The sequence below is a fragment of the Mustela lutreola genome, chromosome 10 (assembly GCF_030435805.1).
Source record: "Mustela lutreola isolate mMusLut2 chromosome 10, mMusLut2.pri, whole genome shotgun sequence".
Lineage (NCBI taxonomy): Eukaryota > Metazoa > Chordata > Mammalia > Carnivora > Mustelidae > Mustela > Mustela lutreola.
Window position 1 is genome coordinate 8,089,842 of NC_081299.1, and position 18,688 is coordinate 8,108,529.

Below are 18,688 nucleotides of genomic sequence, written 5' to 3' on the forward strand. Positions count from 1 at the left end.
GCTCAGGGTGACACCCTTTGAGTCAGGAGCTGCTTCCAACCTAAATGTTTTCAAGGCCAGATGAAGCCACTGGGAGTTTCCTAACAGGCTTGGCCAGTCTGGCAATGGCTCCCCTGAGGATCTTGAGCACATGGGGAGTGAGTGCTGGGGCAGGGACACTGGCTCGGGCCATTTGCTTCTGCATAGAGGAGCTCTCAAGGCATCCAGGGTCATAAATACCAATGTGTCTAATTGGCAGCAAGCCAGCAGGTACAGCTCCCAGGAACTGGACACCACAGAGCAGGAATGACAGGTGAGCCACAGGGCAGGAGCTCCACTCAGCACCCTGGAGTTAGAGGTCCCCTCAACTCAGCTTTCCTCTTTTGAAGAGAAGGGCTGGAGAAACCAGCATGGGTTGAGTACCTGTGTGTGAGTGTGGGGCTTAGTGTTTCATTTTAGAATTCTCTCCTGTTCTCATCCTTCCCAGAAGCTGGGAACTTGCTGTAGGCTGAGTGTGTTTCCCCCATCTCTGTACTCCCTGCTCCTCTCCACACACATGCTGAGGATGTATGATAATCTGGCTCACCCCTCACACAACAGTGGTGGTGGCCTCCCTTCTTCCTGGCTTCCATAAGGAAAACCTCTGCATTCTGCAGCTGGCGCCCTATGGCTACCCCACTTTTGAGGCGACCCCTTCAGCTCTCCCCAGGTGACACCGATGTTTATGCCTTCTGAGTCCTGATGGACAGAAATGGGCCAGGCACTGGCCTTTGCTGCCCAGTCCTTTCTCCTTGTGGCCTTCAGGACGGGGGTGTCAGGCAGACCACGTGCTAACGCTGGAGGGATGCCCGGTCCCAGGAGTTGGCATGGTTCTGGGCTCTGGTGCCAGGAAGGTGAATAAAGGAGGGAAGAGGGGATGGCGCCAGGAGCCCGGGTTTGGCAGCTCCCTCCGGAGAAGACCCGGGGATACCCTCGAGTGTCCGGGCGGTTGGTGATCTGCCAAGGCTGTGCGGAAGGGGAGTCAGGAGCGCAGGCCAGAGAGAGACCTGAGGACCTAGGAAACTTGGGGGCGGGGCAGGAGTCACGGCCTGGGCCGTTTGCAGAGGCGTGCACCGACCCCCAGGGGTCGCTACGCCTCTCGCAGCCCCGCCCGCCGGCACTTGGAGCCCGATTGTACCACCGTGCGGCTCCCGCAGGGGGAGAGGCGGCCACCGCGGCGCCTGGCGGCGGACTCCAGAGACAGCAGTAAGCGGCGGACCGCAGGCCCTCACCGGCCACTGACGCAAGGCCAGGCGGCGCGAAGGCCGGAGGCGCCCGTGGTCTGGGGGCAGTGCAGCGCCAGAGCCTGCCCCGGACACCCCCACACCCCGTGGTAGCAGCCGGGACCCAAACAAAGGCGGGCGGCGAATAAAAGGCGGTGGCGGCGCTGAGTGCTTGGGTTGCGCGCTGGGGACCAGGATCAGCACCAGGCTGTGCGCGGTCTGTGCTCTCTGGAGTGGAGCGGGGAACCCCGGCCTCCTGCAGCCCTGAAGAGCTTCTCACTGAGACTTCCGCGAGGGGACAAGTCCTCCCGGCGGGGTGGCCGCAGCCCCCAGCCCCTCCCGTGCACCTTCTTCCAGCGCCCGCGGCTCAGCCAGCTCAGCTTGGCCAGCCGAGGTGAGTGCGACGGCCGCTGGGCGCCATCCGGGTCAGGGCTGGGGGATGCATTGCTCGGAGAAAGGTGCAAGCCCTTCGCGCCGCCCCACCCCGGCCTGCACGGGGCTGTGTGTGAAGTTCTCTAGCTCTCCAGCCAGCCCCGGGTGCAGGCCTTGGCGTCCCCAGGAAAGCCAGCTGGCGGTGGGCAGAGCCCGGAGCTTGCCCCCCGCGGCCGGGCCCCAGCTGCGCACCAACTCGTCCCGGGGCTGGAGCAGCTTCGGTCTGCGCGGGTCAGTTTGACATCCACAGTTGGCGAGATTTCCGGTCTCCGGGGAGGCTTTCGACCTCCAGCCCCCTGCTCGTCCTCGCGGGTGGATGACTGATTCCGTAAAAGTTGAGTGTCAGTCTGGAAGCCGCCTGGGATCCGGATCTCAGCCAGGCTAGAGCAGAGGGAGGAAAAGGTTAATGACCTCCTCTTCATCCACTCCGCACCTTAGCGCACTCGTGCTTTCGACCGGACCTTTCCCGAGTCCTGGAAAGCAATTAACCTGGTTGCAGGTCCTGTCGGGCGCGCGGGAGCTCTGAGGCAGACTGGGCGGGCGGATGAAGCCGAATGCGATAGGGTCCCCGGGCCCTGCGGAGAGGCGAGTGAGGGTGGAGATGGGCTGAGCAGCCGGGCAGTGGTGGTGCTGAGGCTTGGGGTAAGATTCCTCCTGCGAGTAGCGCGGAGTTCCGTGAGCCAACCTTGCCGCTGGGAGAGAACTTTTCCCAACTCCCCGGGGAGATCCGCAACTGGGACTGAAAAGGCGCCTCCAAGGAAGACTTGGAGACTTCCTTTCCGAGGCCCCTGTCCGGCAGCCCCCCTGAGGCTGGACGTAGGTGCCATTCCGTCCACGCCCCAGCTCAGCACCGCGGACAGCGCCGGGAGCCTGCCTTGGAGACGCACAACCCCCGCGCACACGCCCACGGACCCAGGGTCCCCGCGCACACTCACACCGACCTACAGACCACCTGCAAACAATCCCCACACAGATTCACAGTCCACACATGCAAATATATATCCATTCACAGTCCACACACAGAGGGGCGATCCATCCACTCATACGTGGGCAAACTCAGGTCTTCCCACAGACCCTACCATCTGTGCGGCCTCTTCCTCCAGGTCCTGCTGTCTCTGGACATCTTACTAAGCCTGACTCCAGAGCTCCTTTCTGGGTGCTCACAGAGATAACCATTGATTCACAGAGCTACTTAGGCTCCCCACACACCACACACCACACACACACACACACACACACACACACTTTCTTGGTGAGGGAAAGCAATCCCCCCCACCCCCAACCCCCAATGCAGACCTAAGCAGAAAGCCAGGCATCTGCCAAACAGAAGGAGAAGGCTGTGGCCCACTGGAAGCTATGGGCAGAAACCTGGCCTTACAGAATCTGGATTTTAGGCTCAGAGTCCATTTTGCTCAGCTCACCACCCTCAGACCTGCTCCCCTTCCTCAGACCCTACTCCAGACAAATGTGTACCAGGGTACACGCCACTCTTTCTGCATCATTTTTTGCTTGCACTTTCTCTTTGTTTCCCTGTTCTCTGCTCCTCTTCTGTGTACCTCTCTGTTCCCCTCGACCCCACCGTCTTTCTCAGTTCACGCTCCACCAACTTTCCTTAGCCTGGGTCTGACCCCGTCAGTCAGTCTTTGCTCCAGTATGGACACAGCTGATCTTAGAGGGAGCTGACTCTATTCTCCAGGCAGACCCCCCCTCACTACCCTCTCTGTGAAAGTCTGACACTGCCTCCCTCCCTGCCCATGGCCTCAGCAGCTTCCGGCCCCTCCCTGGGAACATGTCTAGGGACGGATGTCCCAGAGCCCCAACAGTCTCTCCAAAGGGCCAGGATTCCTCTGTTCTGGAGGGCCCCCATCCCATGGGGATTTTGAAGGCTCTGGTACCCATGTTCTGGCTTGCCCTTTGATACCTCTTCTGCTATTGCCCTTAATATCCAAAACTGTTGGAAAGGGAAGAGTCCCAGTGTGATGTGGTGGAAAGAGCACTGGAGTGGGAGTAAGGAGACCTGCATTTTGTCTCAGCTTGGCCACAGTCTCCCGGTGTGTCTTTGGTCAAGTTACTTCCCTTCGCTGAGCCTCAGGCTTCCCATCTGTGCAAGAACAGGGCTGGCTGAAGTGAACCTTAAGGGTCCCTATTTAATCCTAATAATAATGGGGAACATTAACTCACTCTTGAGTGTGGGTGGGATTGAAAATCAGGGTTCTAACCTCAGAGGCTATAGTACCTTACCTCCCTGCTCAAGGCACACCCCACTGGTGAATTCATCCTGTCCCCTGAATGAGGGATGTTCAGATGACCTCCTTTATAGGAACAGAGATGTCAAGTAATTTTCCTGAGGTCACATTGCCGAAGCACATTCTCTGTTGAGGCAGACATTGATTCTGCAAGAACCCCTGGTTCTGCTGGTGGATGCTTGGTGAATGAATGAATGAATGAATGAATAGTAGAGTAGGAACTTCAGCTGGGATCTCCTGACCCTCAGAGCCTTAGAATTATGGTTTAACCCCTTTTCTCTAACAGTTTAAGCACACTTATCTTGTCCCTTCCTCTCCCCTTCACTCCTCTGGTCATCCAAAGGCAGACGGAGTTGTCTGAGTTAAGGTCAACTCCGGGCTGGTTGTAAATGACCACAGAGAAGACACTAGCTGAGAACACCATTAGAGGCCTGCCTGGTGGGTAGGGTCTTGGTAATCAGCCCTAAGACCTGGACCAAGTCAGCGGATCATGGGCAGCTGGCCAAGATCGGAGGCCAGGAGGGAAGACAGTCACTGCTGCCGTTTGACTGAGTGGCCACTTCTTACAGCCCCGTGAGCTGAGTTCTGCAAAATCACCTTTACAGATGAGCACAGTGAGATGCTGATAGACGAGGTGGTTTCCCTAAGGGCAGTCTTCCAGGCCACTGTGAGTCATAAAAACAGGCACCCAAAAGTGGTGGTGGTGGTGGTGACAGCCTTGGTTGATAATAACATTATTGGTATTGATCATGATTAGCCTCTTTGGTTTTTTCCTCCCCACTCTGTGGAGTTGTTTCCCCACCTGAACCTCTTCTATTCCTGCCCCCACCCACATATGGAGATCCCGAGGGCTGGACCAGTGAGGCAGGGGTGTCTGATTGTTGGTGGGTCCTAGCTGAGAGAAAGCTTGTCATTTTAAATCCTCTTCCCCCTGCCCACCCACCCCCACCAGAGCATGTCTCCTGCCAGAGGAGCCGGGAGCAGTGTCAGAGTCTGTCAAAATGCCCCTCTGAGCTGGGTTCCAAAGGCAAAGCCCAGGGAAAATAAATACAGAGAGCAGTGTCAGCCCGAAATAGAAACATGCACCAACTCCCAAATATGCATGTTTTCTGAAAGTCGCATTTCATGGGCAGGCGGTGTGCCTCACACTCCAGCTGCTTGACAAAGGCCAGAGGCGTGGATGCTGCCAGGACAGCCCAGGGAAGGTGGCAGAGCCTCCCCAGCGAGCCAGCTCGCTGCCCGGCCACGGGGAGACCAGACGGACTCTTTGCCCCTCACCAGCTGGAAGGCACATGGGTGGGAGGGCTGCGATTCTGTGTGGGCATCAAAGCTCTCTGGAAATGGGTACCGTTCAAGGGTAATGGCCTCAGGTCCTCTGGCTTCCAGGGGGAGAAGCAGGCCGGTAGTAACAGTGCGGATCATGGTGCTGCCATTTGTTGGGTATGTACTAAGCATCTACATATACTGTTCCATCAACCTTATAACCACCTCGTGGAGTAGGGATCATTATTCCCATTTAATATATAGTAAAACCAAGGTTTGAGAAGTGAAGAGGCTTGCCCAAGGCCATACACTGAGGAGAGGCCAAATGGGGGATTTTTATCAAATAAACCGAAAGTCCCCGTTTTGCCCAGTACTCCGCATTGTTTTTGGCATTCATCCATCCATCCATTCATTCATTGAATGAACAGTTTTGTTGAGAAACCATTTACATGATGATTTTCAAAAGAATGTGAATTCCTCTGCTGGCCCCACCAAGGGTGAAGGGTGAAGGGCAGGGCTGTGTCCCGAGTTCAGCTCTGGCCATCTCTCAGGGACCGGAGATGGGTACCTGTGCTTTCTGGGCTAGCGCTGGGAGTGGGGACTTTGCCTCAGTGTCTTGGACTCTGTCCCCAACCACGGGAGCCCAAACCTGTCTGCCTGTGGATGGGCTCAGGTGGGAGACTCCTTTAAAGCTTGAATTGGGAAAAATGATTTAACTCTGTGAGATGTCAGGGCTTTAAGAGGCCTCTGCAGATGGGGAAGTGACTTCAGAGAGGGCGAGCTGCCCAGCATCATGCAGCAACACATTGGTAGCAGAACCTGAATGCCAGGGAGCCAGGCTGGTGTGTGTGTGTGTGGGAAGCATCCAGGGGACCCCAGGGAAGGAGCTGAGCCGATGCAGGCGATCACTGTAATACTTCCTTTCCAAGCACAGGGGTGAAGCGCGGCTGGCTTTCACTGCATGTCACACCAAGTCCTCTCCTCTGCACAGGGCACCCCCACCTCGAGCCTGACCATGCTCACACACCCAGGTCCCCAACCGTGCATGATCATAACAATACAGAATATTTGTCATGTGCCAGACACTGTGCTAAATGCTTTACACGCATTAATTGATGGAATCCCCACAACAACCCAGAGGCAGGTATTTTTACTCCACTTCACAGCTGAAGGGACAGAGGCTAGAGAGGTTGACTCACTCGCCTAAGGTCACACAGCTAACCAAGAGGTAGGTGGAGCCCACAGAGCCCCCCACTGGCAAGTTTTTTCTGTGGGTAGGAAGGGGGAGAATCTGGAACCAAAGCCAAAGGGAAGGAGCTGCTGATGGGCAGCAGCAAGCTATTTATACTATACCTCTAGGTCTTGTCACGCTTGCTGGCATTTGTGCCAGGAAGAATTGTGTCTCTGCCAAAACCTGGAAGGAAGAAGCCTGGCTCAGGGTCCTGGGACCATTCCCTGGGGGACTTTACTGAAGTGTCAGGTCTGGGTATGTTTCTCCCTGAACTCAGGGGGAAACCCACTGGGCAGGCGGAACCCCTAGAGCGTGCCCTTGCTTCTAGCATCCTGTTTCCTTCCTTTGTTCCTCTCTCTGAGGGAACCAGACTGGGAACCTGGGAAATTCAGAAAAAGCCATCACGTGGCAGAGCTAGGGTCTTGCTTTATGCAGTGAACGTGACCCCTGGAAAAGAGGAGGTGGCGGGGACAATGAGAAGGAGTGGCTTGGATTCTGATGCCAGCAGGTGCCATCTAGGACTCTTATAGGGGTGCTCCTTGAACCAGGGAGTGATGTCCTGGGAGACAGTGTCCAGAGGCTTAAACCTCTACCAGAAAAAGTCTTCTCCTTAGTCCCCCATCCCACACATGTCTGCCCAGGCAGCCCTACTGTGTGCCAGACACTGGGCGCAGAAGTGGAAAAGCCTGCCTCTGTCCTTGTAGGGCTCACCAGAGCCTCCCATCCCCAGCCAGCATCTCCTACTTGGAGCAGAAGTGATAGATGAAAACGATGGCTCCTGTAGGTCCCCTGCCAGAAGTAGAAGAGAGACCCAGGGGTCCTCTGGGGCTCAGAGGACATGATCCAATCAAGCAGTCATTCCAGGGTCAGAAGAAAAGCCTCCCACGGGTGGTGCCTGCAGCATGCTTGGGTGACCTTCCCAGCTTGATGTCTTGGTGGGAGATGGGGTGTGGTGGGGAAGGCTCATCCCGGCCCAGCCATCTTCCCAGGCACCCGATGCATATCCTGGCACCTGGACAGTGCCAAACCTTCTCAATAGGGGAGACAGTACTCCTAGCTGGACACCACTCCTATTACGGACGAGAATGTGGGGGATCTTCTTGTCTCTGGGAAAGGCAGCTTAGATGGGGCTGAGTTGGGCAAGGGGTTTGGTGAACTGGTGTTCCTGGAATGTTTGGGGAGGGGCATGTGTCCCTCTCCCCCATTTTGGCCTTTGTACTCTCCGGAGGATTTCGCATCCTCTTGGCTGGGAGGGCTCTGCCAGGTGACGCCTCCGATGATGACGATGATGCTAAGAACAGCCAACAGATTTGGAGTGTTTCTACCTGCCAGGCACTGGCTTAGAGCTTATAGGTGTTACAACTCCATCTTCATAGCAGCCTATGAGGACATCACTATTATTACTCCACTTTGAGGATCAGGAATGTGAAACGCAGAGAGACGAAGCAGCTTGCCGGTGAGCAGTGGGACGTGGGCAGGCTGGACTCAGGTGTTGTAAGAGCAGCCACCATACGATGACCAAAGCTTCGGCCTTTGTAGTAACTTGATTTGGGTCTCTTAAGATTGCAGCCAAAGTGCCTTTGGACCCTTCAGTAATCTGAGCAATTTGTAGGTACGGGGCTGTGTCCTAGTTGACAGGGCGACATGGGTAGACCATTTGCTTCTTGACTGCCAAGCAGCCACACAGATCATGTTTCAGATGTCCAGATGTGTGCAACATCTGGCAGACTGGCAGGCCTTGTCTGGCTTTCCTCCAGATGTTTCCCCCTTTTCATTCCATGTAGACACAGCTGGGACTTGGATCCCTCTGGACATGACCGCATGTATGAAATCCCTGGTTGAAAAGTATTTGCTGGCTTTGAAGCATCATCCTGTGACTTCCCGAAGGCAGGATGTTGGTTTCAGTTCCTCTCTGCCCTCCAGGACTGAGACACATTAGGGTAGGCTAGAGAGAAGTCAGGCTTTGGAACAGTGTCGGTGATCAGAGGAGGAGACCCCGCCTTCCCTTCTTCCAGCAGAGAAGCTGGAGAAGCATTGCGGGAAGTAGGTGCTGCGTGCTCTTTGTAAGGGTTCCTGGCTTCCTGACCCAGTCTTCCAGAGGCTTTGAGCAGATGGTTCCAGAGTAACAGAGCCAGGAGCTTGTGATGGACAGGGATGTGTTAGCCGAGGCATTCATGGGCATGGATGAGCACTAGAACGGGTCTGGGCTGGGAAGCTTGAGAGAGACTTCTGGGGAAAAGGAGTTCAAGTAAAGACGATTTAACAGCAAGTCTTTATCTTATAGAGCGAGCACCAATGAGTGAATGAAGGAAGACAGTGAATGAATGAATTAGGGGATGAGTGAATGAATGAAGTGGGCTGTGCCAGGGCTTTGCCAGGCCCTGGATCTGACAGAGCCTGATGCCAAGTGCTGACAAAGGGAAGGGACCTGTTCTTGTCCCCAGAGTATCCGTCAGCACAGGATCCGGGAGATTGAGCCTGAGTCCTTGAACCTTGTCCTCTCACTTCTACCCCCGCGCCCATTCTGCTGCACCCTCTGGTCACAGGGCCCCTCTGGCTCTGGTCATGGCACGGATTGGAACCAGGTTGCTGCAAAGCTGATAGAGGTGACAGTCCCAGCACCCTGAGAAGTCTGCGATGCTCTTCACCTTCCTAGCTGCTCCCTGGGCCCTAAGCCACCCCATTTTCTCTCTTGTCCTACTTCTGTGTCCTGGCCCTTTGTGGACTCCAGATGACAACTGGGTGGTGTATCTGAAAGCTCCTTGAGTCTAGCCCTCCCATTTGACAAAGGGAAGGAAGACGAGCCTGAGAGCCCAAGCAGATAGGAGACAGAGCCCCATGATTGTGACAGGATTGGGGGAGAGTTCCCACTGACTCCGTTAACACTGCGCCATTGAGCAGGGTGGGGGTGGGGCAGAGAGCGACTGAGATTCTTGAGCCCAGGTGGCTTCACTGGGGTCTCTCCTGGCCTCTGGGGCTGGGAGCTGCTGTTAGTTCCCCGGGAGCCTGAATCTCCCAAGCATTTTATGGGAAAGGCAACAGAGTTGAGGAGGGAGGGTACTTGGAGATCTGCTCTCCATCCCCGGCCCTCTGCTCCGACCCTCAATTCCTGTCTCCGTAGGTAGCCACACCTTCACCCAGTGTGGGCTGAGGCGAAGAGCCAGTGTCAGACTCCCCACCCTGTAAGGGGCCTCTGTGCTGGCCTCATGTATGCAGGGGTACAAGGTACCCCTCCTAGACTGATCCCTCGACCCCCACTATAGGCACCCGAGTTGCCCATCGTCAGGGTAGCCAGGAAGCCCTTCCCCGGAGCCACTGACTTGTGTGGGCACCGGAGCTGCGTTTCCACCCGGACTCCCAAGTTGATGAACTTGCTTGTTAGTCCCCGGACTCCCAAGTTGATGAACTTGCTTGTTAGTCCCCGGACTCCCAAGTTGATGAACTTGCTTGTTAGTCCCCGGACTCCCAAGTTGATGAACTTGCTTGTTAGTCCCCGGACTCCCAAGTTGATGAACTTGCTTGTTAGTCCCCGGACTCCCAAGTTGATGAACTTGCTTGTTAGTCCCCGGACTCCCAAGTTGATGAACTTGCTTGTTAGTCCCCGGACTCCCAAGTTGATGAACTTGCTTGTTAGTCCCTGAGGCTTGCCTCCTCCCTTCCCTGGGGCCAGAGCTGAGCCTAGACGGCGGCCAGAAAACTCTGGGGGCAGACACTGAGAGAGAGACACGAAGAGAGCAAGAAGGAGCTCACAGGTGTGCACACCAGTGGGGACGAGGAGAACCGCGTTTTCAAACGTGTGAGACTCAAATAAAATCGACTATAGTGAGATATATCAGGCTTATCAGAAATCTGCTTCAAATAAATCCCTTTACTTCTTTTAGCCTCCTTTTTCTTGTTTGCAAATTAGAAATGATTCCTAAGACTTGGAAACCCCTGTGAAAATGACCTACAAGCTGTAAGTTGCTGCATAGACACAAGACCCATTCGGTCTCCCCGGGTGGGAGGGGGAGGGGCCGGGAGAGTGGTGGCTCTGGCCTGGGGACACAAGGAGCCTCCAGCATCTCTGTGCTGCGCTTCTCTCATCCGGTGCTGGCCCCCTTGTCCCTCCGCAAGCCCCAAACCTGGCAGCAGGGGCTGGGGGAGCCCTGAGGGTTCAGAGGGGACATTTGCCCTGAGGTTTCACCCTTCCCGTGCCCCTCCCCCCCAGCCCTGGGCAGTCAGGCTGTGTGGTCCAGCCTTCTTAGAGCTCCATCCCAGGCCACTTGTTGTGACCTCTCTGTGGATCTGAGCACTTTGCATTATGTGCTTTGCATTTTGTGGTGAGGGGCTGAGAAGGGTCTTGCCATGTGCCTGGACCCACAGATGTGGTCTGGGTGTGCTGGGGGGAGGGGAGAGATAGAGTCTCCAAAGTCACCCTGGAGCTAAGAACTGACAGGTAGCCACCTGCTGTGTTTCAGCGAAACTGATGGCACCGGGCACACTCCGCTTAGCTGGTGTCACAGCAGGACCCTCCCTGCATGTCCCCAGGGCCCCCCAGTTGTACAACAGCTTCTGAATGGGATGAAAGGGAGCCCTCTCCCTAGCCTTTGTCTCTGTGTCTTACAGCAGAGGCTGAGAATCCAAAGAGGGAGAGTTTGAGAGCATCTCTGCCTGGATGGGGGACTGCTCAGGGGTTGTAAGCAACTTGCTCTCAGTCACACAGCCAGTAGCAGGGGGCATCCCTAATCCCAGCCCCTGGGGCTGCATTTACTGCCCCAGATGGCAATCCTTGCTTCTGCCTCCTTCCTTGTCCCTGAGCTTTGAGCTGCCAGGAGAGCTGGCTGGAACCAGAGATGACAGGGGAATTGTTTTACATATTTGTTAATCAGGTCTCAGAGAGAGAGAGAGAGAGAGAGAGAAGGACCCCAAGCTCATCATCTACAAAGGAATCCAATTTGGCTTTTATGGCCATGGTTATTGGTCGTATTTTGTAGGGATCTTTTTATTACTATATTTTTAAATTCACCTAGCGGTCCAGGGGCTGGGTTGCTGACTGGCTACCGGGCCCAGTGGGTCCTCCGGGCTCACACTGAAGTCCAGACAATGGCCAGGGACAGCGGGGTGGGGAAGAGATGGTGGGAGGGGGACACGTTGCCCAAGGCATATAGTGAGGGTTTTTAGGAACCTTCCGACCCTTCAGGCAAGGGGGCACCCAGGGGCCTGGCTGTATTTTATGGGCTCTGTAAGTGTTACTCATTTTATTAAGCTTTCATTGCCTTTTCTTCAGAGAAGCCAAGGCTTCTTGGCGGGCTCCAGGAGCCAGGACTGATGGGTCTGGGCCGTGAGGCCTGAACTCTTAGGCAGCAAGAGGTGGGGGGGAAAGGGGGGAGGCAGGCAAAAGTGGGTCAGTCTGGGTATAACACCCCCCAGCAGTAGAACACAGAGGCTAAAATGATGGGGCTCTGACATTACCCTGCAGAGGCCCAGACCGCAGCCACCCCCAACCCGTGCACCCTGCCTCCTAGAGACGCGGCTGGATCAGAGATGACATAGATAAGTGAAGTGACCAGCGCTGGGCACATGGCAGTGCTCGGTTCAATCAGAGCTCCCTGCCCAAGCCCCTCGCACAGCTTCTGCCAGACAGTAAGCCCCTTGGCCTTCTATTTCCTTTCACTGCTCGTTGAAGAGCTGGTTGGCAGATCTGGGCAGTCTGTCTGGGTCCCTCTCCCTGGACATAGAATCCTGTTCCTGGCCCAGAGGCTGTCATTTCGTCCTTCTCCACCGCTGGTGGAAGAGGCGCTTGGAGGAGTAAGCCCTGGCCAGAGACCCAGGAGCCCGAGTCCATCCTCAGGACCAGGGGTATGGCAAGTCTGCAGAGAGGCAAGTGTGAGGCCCTGGCCAGGGAAACGTCGATGGTTAGACCACCTCCTTGAAGAAGTCACTGGGGACTGGGGAGGGGACCAGGGTAGCAGGGTCTTTCAAAGGATCCTGGACCACCTGCCGCAGAATCATCCAGGGAGATGGTATGACTACAGGTTCCTGGGCCTCACCCCACCCATCGCCCCCACCCCGTCCCCAGAGAGTCTGATTGACTGGACCTGGTGTCTGCCCTAGAAATCTGCATTTGAATAGGTGCACCCGGTGCCTGACCCATGTTAAAGTCTGAGGGTTAAGGCGGTAGAGAATAAGAGTTGGCTCTGGCCAACTTCCACCCTTGCTCATGGGCAGAGGCCAGATTTGGGGCTCTCCCTATCTCTGAAGCTCATCACGATCGTACTGGCAGCTGTGACTCGGCGAGCAGGGTGTCACCTTTGCCATTGTACAGATGAAGAAACTGAGACCCCAGGCCCCCAGCGGGTGGCAGAGGTTTGAACCCAGGTTTATCCGACTGCAAAGTCCGTGCTTAGTTCCCTACCGCCACCCCCCAGAATCAGGCCCCAGTGCTCTCATACCCCATAATCTTCTTAGTGATGGGGGGATGCGTTTGGTCCCCCTGAGCCCACTAGAGAGAACACAGAACGGGAGAGGGTTGCGGTGCTCTTGTAACCATCAATACTGGATTCCTCTGGTGCTGGCTGGGACATTTCCCCCGGTGATATATTGACCAGAGCAAAGCTTGTTTGCCGGATATATATTGAGCTGTTGGGCTTACGAGTCAGTGCCCAGTTTCCTGACCAGCTGTCAACCCGGGGAGAGCAGCTGTCCTTCATGAGCGCCATCGCAGCAGCCCGCCCTGCTCTGGGAAATGAGAGGCTAGACAGGCTCACCGCAGAGGCCCTGCGACTCCCTCTCCCACTCCTCCTGACTCCCGGTAAATAAGCCCAGATTTTCTTTGCGGGAAGTGGCCATGTGCATCCCTCTAAACTTCCTGCCCTCTGCTGGCACATTTAGTTAATGAGGCTGGTGTTTCTTGGGGGACAGGAGGTCTGAGGGGTGTAGGTGCAGGTGCTTGCTTCAGCGACAGCTGCAAAGCCAGGTTTCTCTCAAGCCTGAGGCAGGGAGGGTAGGGGTGGGGGATTTCGGGGCCTCTTGCTAGAGAAGGGCTCAGACGCATCCTGAGAGCTGCCTAGCTACGCCCCTCTGTCTACGGATTTGGAGGTCATTCCCTGGCTCTTTAACCATTTTCATTTGAGATGCTGGGTAAGACGTGGGGCTTTTGGAGAGAAGACGCTAGGAGACACCTAAGATCTAGCTGCTGAGCTGGGGCTCCCTGCATGACCCCCACTTTGCCTCTAGGGAAATTGTATTAGAAAGAAACAGAACCGATGTGATGTGGATAGATGGATGGATGGATGGATGGATGGATAGATTAGAGATAAGATAGATGGATGGATAGATAAGATGAATAGATTATAGATAAAATAATTGGCTCAGGTAAGTATGGAGACTAAGAGGTCCCACGGTCTGCAATGGGCCACCTGAACACCCAGGAGAGCCAATGGTCTAAATTCCTGCCCGAAACCCAGCAGGCTTGAGACCCAGAAGAGCCGATGTTTTAGGCAGAGTTTGAGGGCTGGAAAAGACCGAAGCCCCAGCCCCAGCAGCCGACAGAAGTGCCCTCTCACTCAGCCTTTTTATTCTCTCCAGGTCTTCCATTGATTGGATGAAGCCCGTGTTAAGGAGGGTCTTTTGCTTTACTCAGTCTCCACAGCCACACATTGGTCCGATGTCTGGGCGTGCGTCCCCTTGCCCAGCCACAGAAAATTAAGCACCAACCCATGCTCCCACCGAAGGGAAGACCAGGTTTCTGAGACTGGTGGGGACTTTCTTTAAGTCATGCCTTGAGCTGTCATGTACCGGAAACAGAACTGATGACACCTGAGTGATCTGGGGTCTTGTGGGGCCGGTGTAGGCTTGCTAAAGAGCTGTAGGTTTCCTCCATGGGTATTGACATCTCAGCTCTCAAGGAACTTAAGGGCTACCTGGAGTGGAAAAAAAGATCATGGGCACCAGAATCTGAAGATCTGAGGTTCAAACTCGAGTTTCACCCCTTATTTGCTGTGTGACCACAAGGAGTCACTTAACCTGTTTACTGGCTGTCCTACGGGGATACTTGTAATGCCTCCCTTGCAGGGCTGATGTGAGTACCAGAGAGAGTGGATAGAGCACCTGCTCTTGGTAGACAAGCAGTGGATTATTAGACTATGATTATCTTCAGGGGTGGCAGTTCCCGCATTGAGCACCTTGGGCTCTTGTCTTCCCCCCGTCTGTGTGATATGGCCCCAGTTTCACCACCTTGTCTCTAATAGTTCTGCTGTCTCCTGGCCTGAGATGGAGTGCCCCAGTCTTGGAGAAAGGCTTGGGATTCAGGATGGCTGGCACAGAGCTGGGGCCTCTGGCGGGGGTGGAAGGGGGTTGCAGATTCTCAAAAGATAGAGCATGAGGACTTAGGACATTACTGCCCAGGAGGGACCTCCCTTCTCTTGTCCTCCCTTCTCTGCCTCAGATGAGCTGAATTCGCAAAAGGACCAGACCCAGAATCAGGAAGCAGAGAAGGACATAATGTCCCCGCTCCAGCATCAGGGGAAAATGGAGCTGTTCAGCACAAACTATCTCATTTTGAACTTGCGCCCAAATTGCTCAGCCGAAAGGAAGGAGAATCAAAGACCCCAAGATGTTTCCAAGGACCAGTGCTGCTGCGTGCACCAGGGAGGCAAAACACCCCGAGACAGGAAGAAAAAGCTGATTAGCTCCTAATTGCCGTTAAATTATATATACATATACGTATTTTAAGTCAAATCTGCATGTCTAATGTGATCTTTTTTATTACATTTTAATAGTCTGGCTGGGATAAGGGAATGAAGAAAGAAGGTTTCTGTCACCCGTTGCGGGGAGGAGGGAAGTTATAATCAGGGTTGCAGGCAGTCTCTGGCGTGGGGTCTCATCCCTGGGAGCCGCTCTACAGGAGAGCAAGGAGGGGGTTGGGGGTGTCTTTGAGGCAACACTGCCTCCCATCAAAGTCCCATTCTATCCAGGTGGGGGAGTCCATCTGGCTTGGGACTTGAAGAATGTGTCTTTCCTTAGACCTTAAAAATAGCTTCCCCATTTGGCTCTTTGGGTGCACATGCCTGGTTGTTCCCGGGGACTGCCAACCCCACCCTAACCCCGAATCTGACGATGGAGCGGACTGAGCTCTCCAAGCCAAGAGTCCCTCTGCCACTGAAATAAGACCTTGGGTAAGTCCCTTCTCTTCACTGGGTCTCAGTTTCTCTAGCTGGAGGATGAAGGAGTTGGACTGGCTGTGCCCTGACGTCCCTTCTGGGGCCAGGGAGCTATGATCTACTCCCTGCTCATTTTCAAGACCTTTCTGTTCATCTCGGGGGAGCAGGAGATTTCTATACTCACTCACTCATCGGGCACTGGCCAGTTCCTTCTGCTGTCTAACCAGGGTCTCTCCTGCTGCAACTCAGTCACCCCCTCCTCATTTTCTCTCCTTGGTGGACTGAACCCTCCTCCCAGGCTGATTATAGTAACTCCTCAAAGAGTTGAAGGCTGTTACCAAAATCTCTTCCATATACACACACACACACACACACACACACACACACATACACACACACACACACATTCTATTTTTAAATAACAGTGATTCCTCACTCTGAAAGTAAGGCTGCACCTGATCACTGCAGAAAAATTGGAAATAGACAAGTATAAAAAAGAAAATAAAAATCACCCATAATCCTCCCAGACTGAGATAACCACTATAAATTTTTTTTAATGCGTCTACATGCGGAATTTTTTTCTGTTATAAAATTAAGGTTATACTTCAAATGTGGCTCTGGGTTGCCCCACACTTGGCCCTTAGAAGTGGGCCATCTTCTTCCTCCCCAGGCCCCAAGGGTCTGCCATTCCTTGCAGGCAGCTGCCCCTCTCGCTCCTCCCAAGAGGAGGGAGAGCTTGTTCTGTGGATGTGTGCCCCCCTTGGCTCATGGGCTCCTGGGAGGCCCAGAGTTTAATTCTGGCCACCTCTGCGAGTGAGCGTGTGTGTGTGTGTGTGAGGGAGAGAGAGAGAGAGAGAGAGAGAGAGTGCGGGAGAGAGAGGACATTAGTTACTGAGCAGAAGCACCCCCCAAGAGCCAACCCTAATGGGAGACCATAAAGGCGCGACAGCAGCCAGCTCATGATGGGCACTGTGGAGCGGTCTTTAGCTCCTTTCCATGGAGCAGCTGGAGCTTCTTGCTAAGCTGATCAATTCCCATCATTTGAGAAAGGAAAATAAGTGTGCAGTTTGCTGTCCGCCCTGTAGAAGGGCCCAGGGAGGTGGTCGCCCACTGAGGCATGGTTGTCAACCCTCCACCTGCCAGCTGGGCCTCCCTGGACTTGAGGGGGTGTCTCTCAGATCTCGCCCCCCCCCCATTGGCCTAGGACTGAGACTTCTCAGCAATTTGTAGGGATGTCACACTTAGCAGGACCTGGATCTTCACCATCCCAGGACCAGATGGGCGAGACAGGGCCCCAAGAAGGGAGGGACAGGCCCAGGGCCACACAGAAAGTTGGTGGCTGAGCCAGGTCTGAAGCCAGTGTGGCCGACCACCAATCTTGTATCATTTCCTACGTGACAGCTTTTCTTTTCAGGGGTGGACTGAGAAGGTGGGCATGGAGGGGGCAGGGGGCGCCATAGACAACTCACTGAGTCTAATTCTTGCTTGTCTGTTTCATCTTCCTCAAGATCCTCTCCCCCTCCCCCCCCCCCCCCGCCCAAGGAAGAAGTCACCACACTCTCAGCCATGTGTTTGTATTGTTGAGTGACTATCCTCTGTGCAGGGGGAGGTCCTATCTAATGTCTAACTCAGATTCTCCAGAGATTTGGTTGCCTTCTTTCATTCAACAGTATCTGCTAAGCACTGATCACTACCCCCCGCCCCCCAACCAAGTACTTTAGGCCATATGGAACCCAACAGGGAACATAACAGCTAAGTCCCTGCTCTCTTGGAGTTCATGTCCACCCAGCTGTGGTGCTCTCACCGGGAGGCAGAATGGCTGTGCCCAATTTTCTGGTCATTTAAATCCAGCAAATGTTGTCTGCAGGGCATGGAGTCACACGTAGGGGACAGGGCTCCGTTTCAATTGTCCCAGTTGCTATGTCAGCAGTCCTCTCCAAGCTTAGGGATGTATGACAACCAATGCATTTTGCTCATGGACTCTGTGGGTCAGGACAGGGGACAGGAGAGGGTGGCTTAGCTCTCCTCTACGGTACCTGGGTCTCTGCTGGGAAGACTTGAAGGCTTGGGTTACTCCTTGACCAGAGGTGTTTTTCCCGTGTGTGCGGTGGTTGATGCTGTTAGCAGGAGCTCTTACTTGTCGTCTCTCCTCCTGGGCTAGTCTGGGCTTCCTCCTAGCATGGCAACTGGGTTCCAAGGACCAAGTGTCCCAAGAGAGCCCGGGGGGAGCTGCCTTTCCCTTTGTCTCAGACGTCTCAGAGCACCACTTCTGCTGTGGTCTCCACCCTCCCACCACACCCCGCCACGCTCCCGGATTCAAGGGGAAGGAATGCAGACACTACTTCCAGACGGGAGAAGTCTCAGTCATACCATGAGAAAACACATGAGATGAGAGAGATTGCTGTGGCCATTTGTGGCAGACGCAAAGGGCCATGTGGGTCTTGCAGGAGTTCACAGCCTTTGGGAAGAAGCAGGGCATAAGAGAAAAGTAGTCTTTTCCCAGGCACTGTGGTCAGCCTGCCATATACATCATTCGAACACCTCTGTGAAGGGTATTGTTAGCCCCGTTTTGCAGATGGGAAACCCGAGGCTCAGGACAGCTACACTGCCTGCCCTAAGTCATACAGCTGAGATCGGCACCCAGGTTTGTCTGCCTCCAAAGCCATAGTTCTTGATATTCTGCCTCTCCCTCCTTGTCCCTAAGTGCTTTTTACCCCCCAGGTGTGGTGACAAGCTTAGGCAGGCAGCTGGGGGCTTCAGATCTGGGAAGGCTTCTTATCAGAGGTGACACTTGAGCAAGACCTTGAAAGATGCCTTAGACTCGGACACCTGGGGAAGGGAGTGGCATTCCTGGTGCAGCAGCAGTGGGTTAGAGGATCCCCCAAATCTCTCAAAGAATGAAGCTGTGGCCCAGAATCCTGGCCTTGGACCATCACCACCACACGTCAATATATTATAAACTGTACATCCCGAAAGCTGGGGACAGGGTGGGTAGACCCCAGAAAAAAGGCAAAAGTGACCCCAGTTCCTCCACCATACGCCATCGGCATCCTCCTTCCAAGGCTGGGAGTGGGGCCAAGGCTCCCACCTGCCCCCACCTCCAAAGGTCGACTTCGTTCTGCCTTTCGGAAGTAG

General features: G+C 54.7%; 1 protein-coding gene across 1 annotated transcript in view; it reads left to right on the top strand.

Annotated features, from left to right (window-relative positions):
* Window positions 1-1,213: 1,213 nt before the first annotated feature.
* DISP3 (dispatched RND transporter family member 3) overlaps window positions 1,214-18,688 on the top strand; it is a 55,026-nt gene continuing 37,551 nt past the window's right edge. The window contains exon 1 of the mRNA XM_059137120.1: window positions 1,214-1,635. The gene's annotated coding sequence lies outside the window, so the exon portion shown is untranslated. The remainder of the gene's footprint in view (window positions 1,636-18,688) is intronic.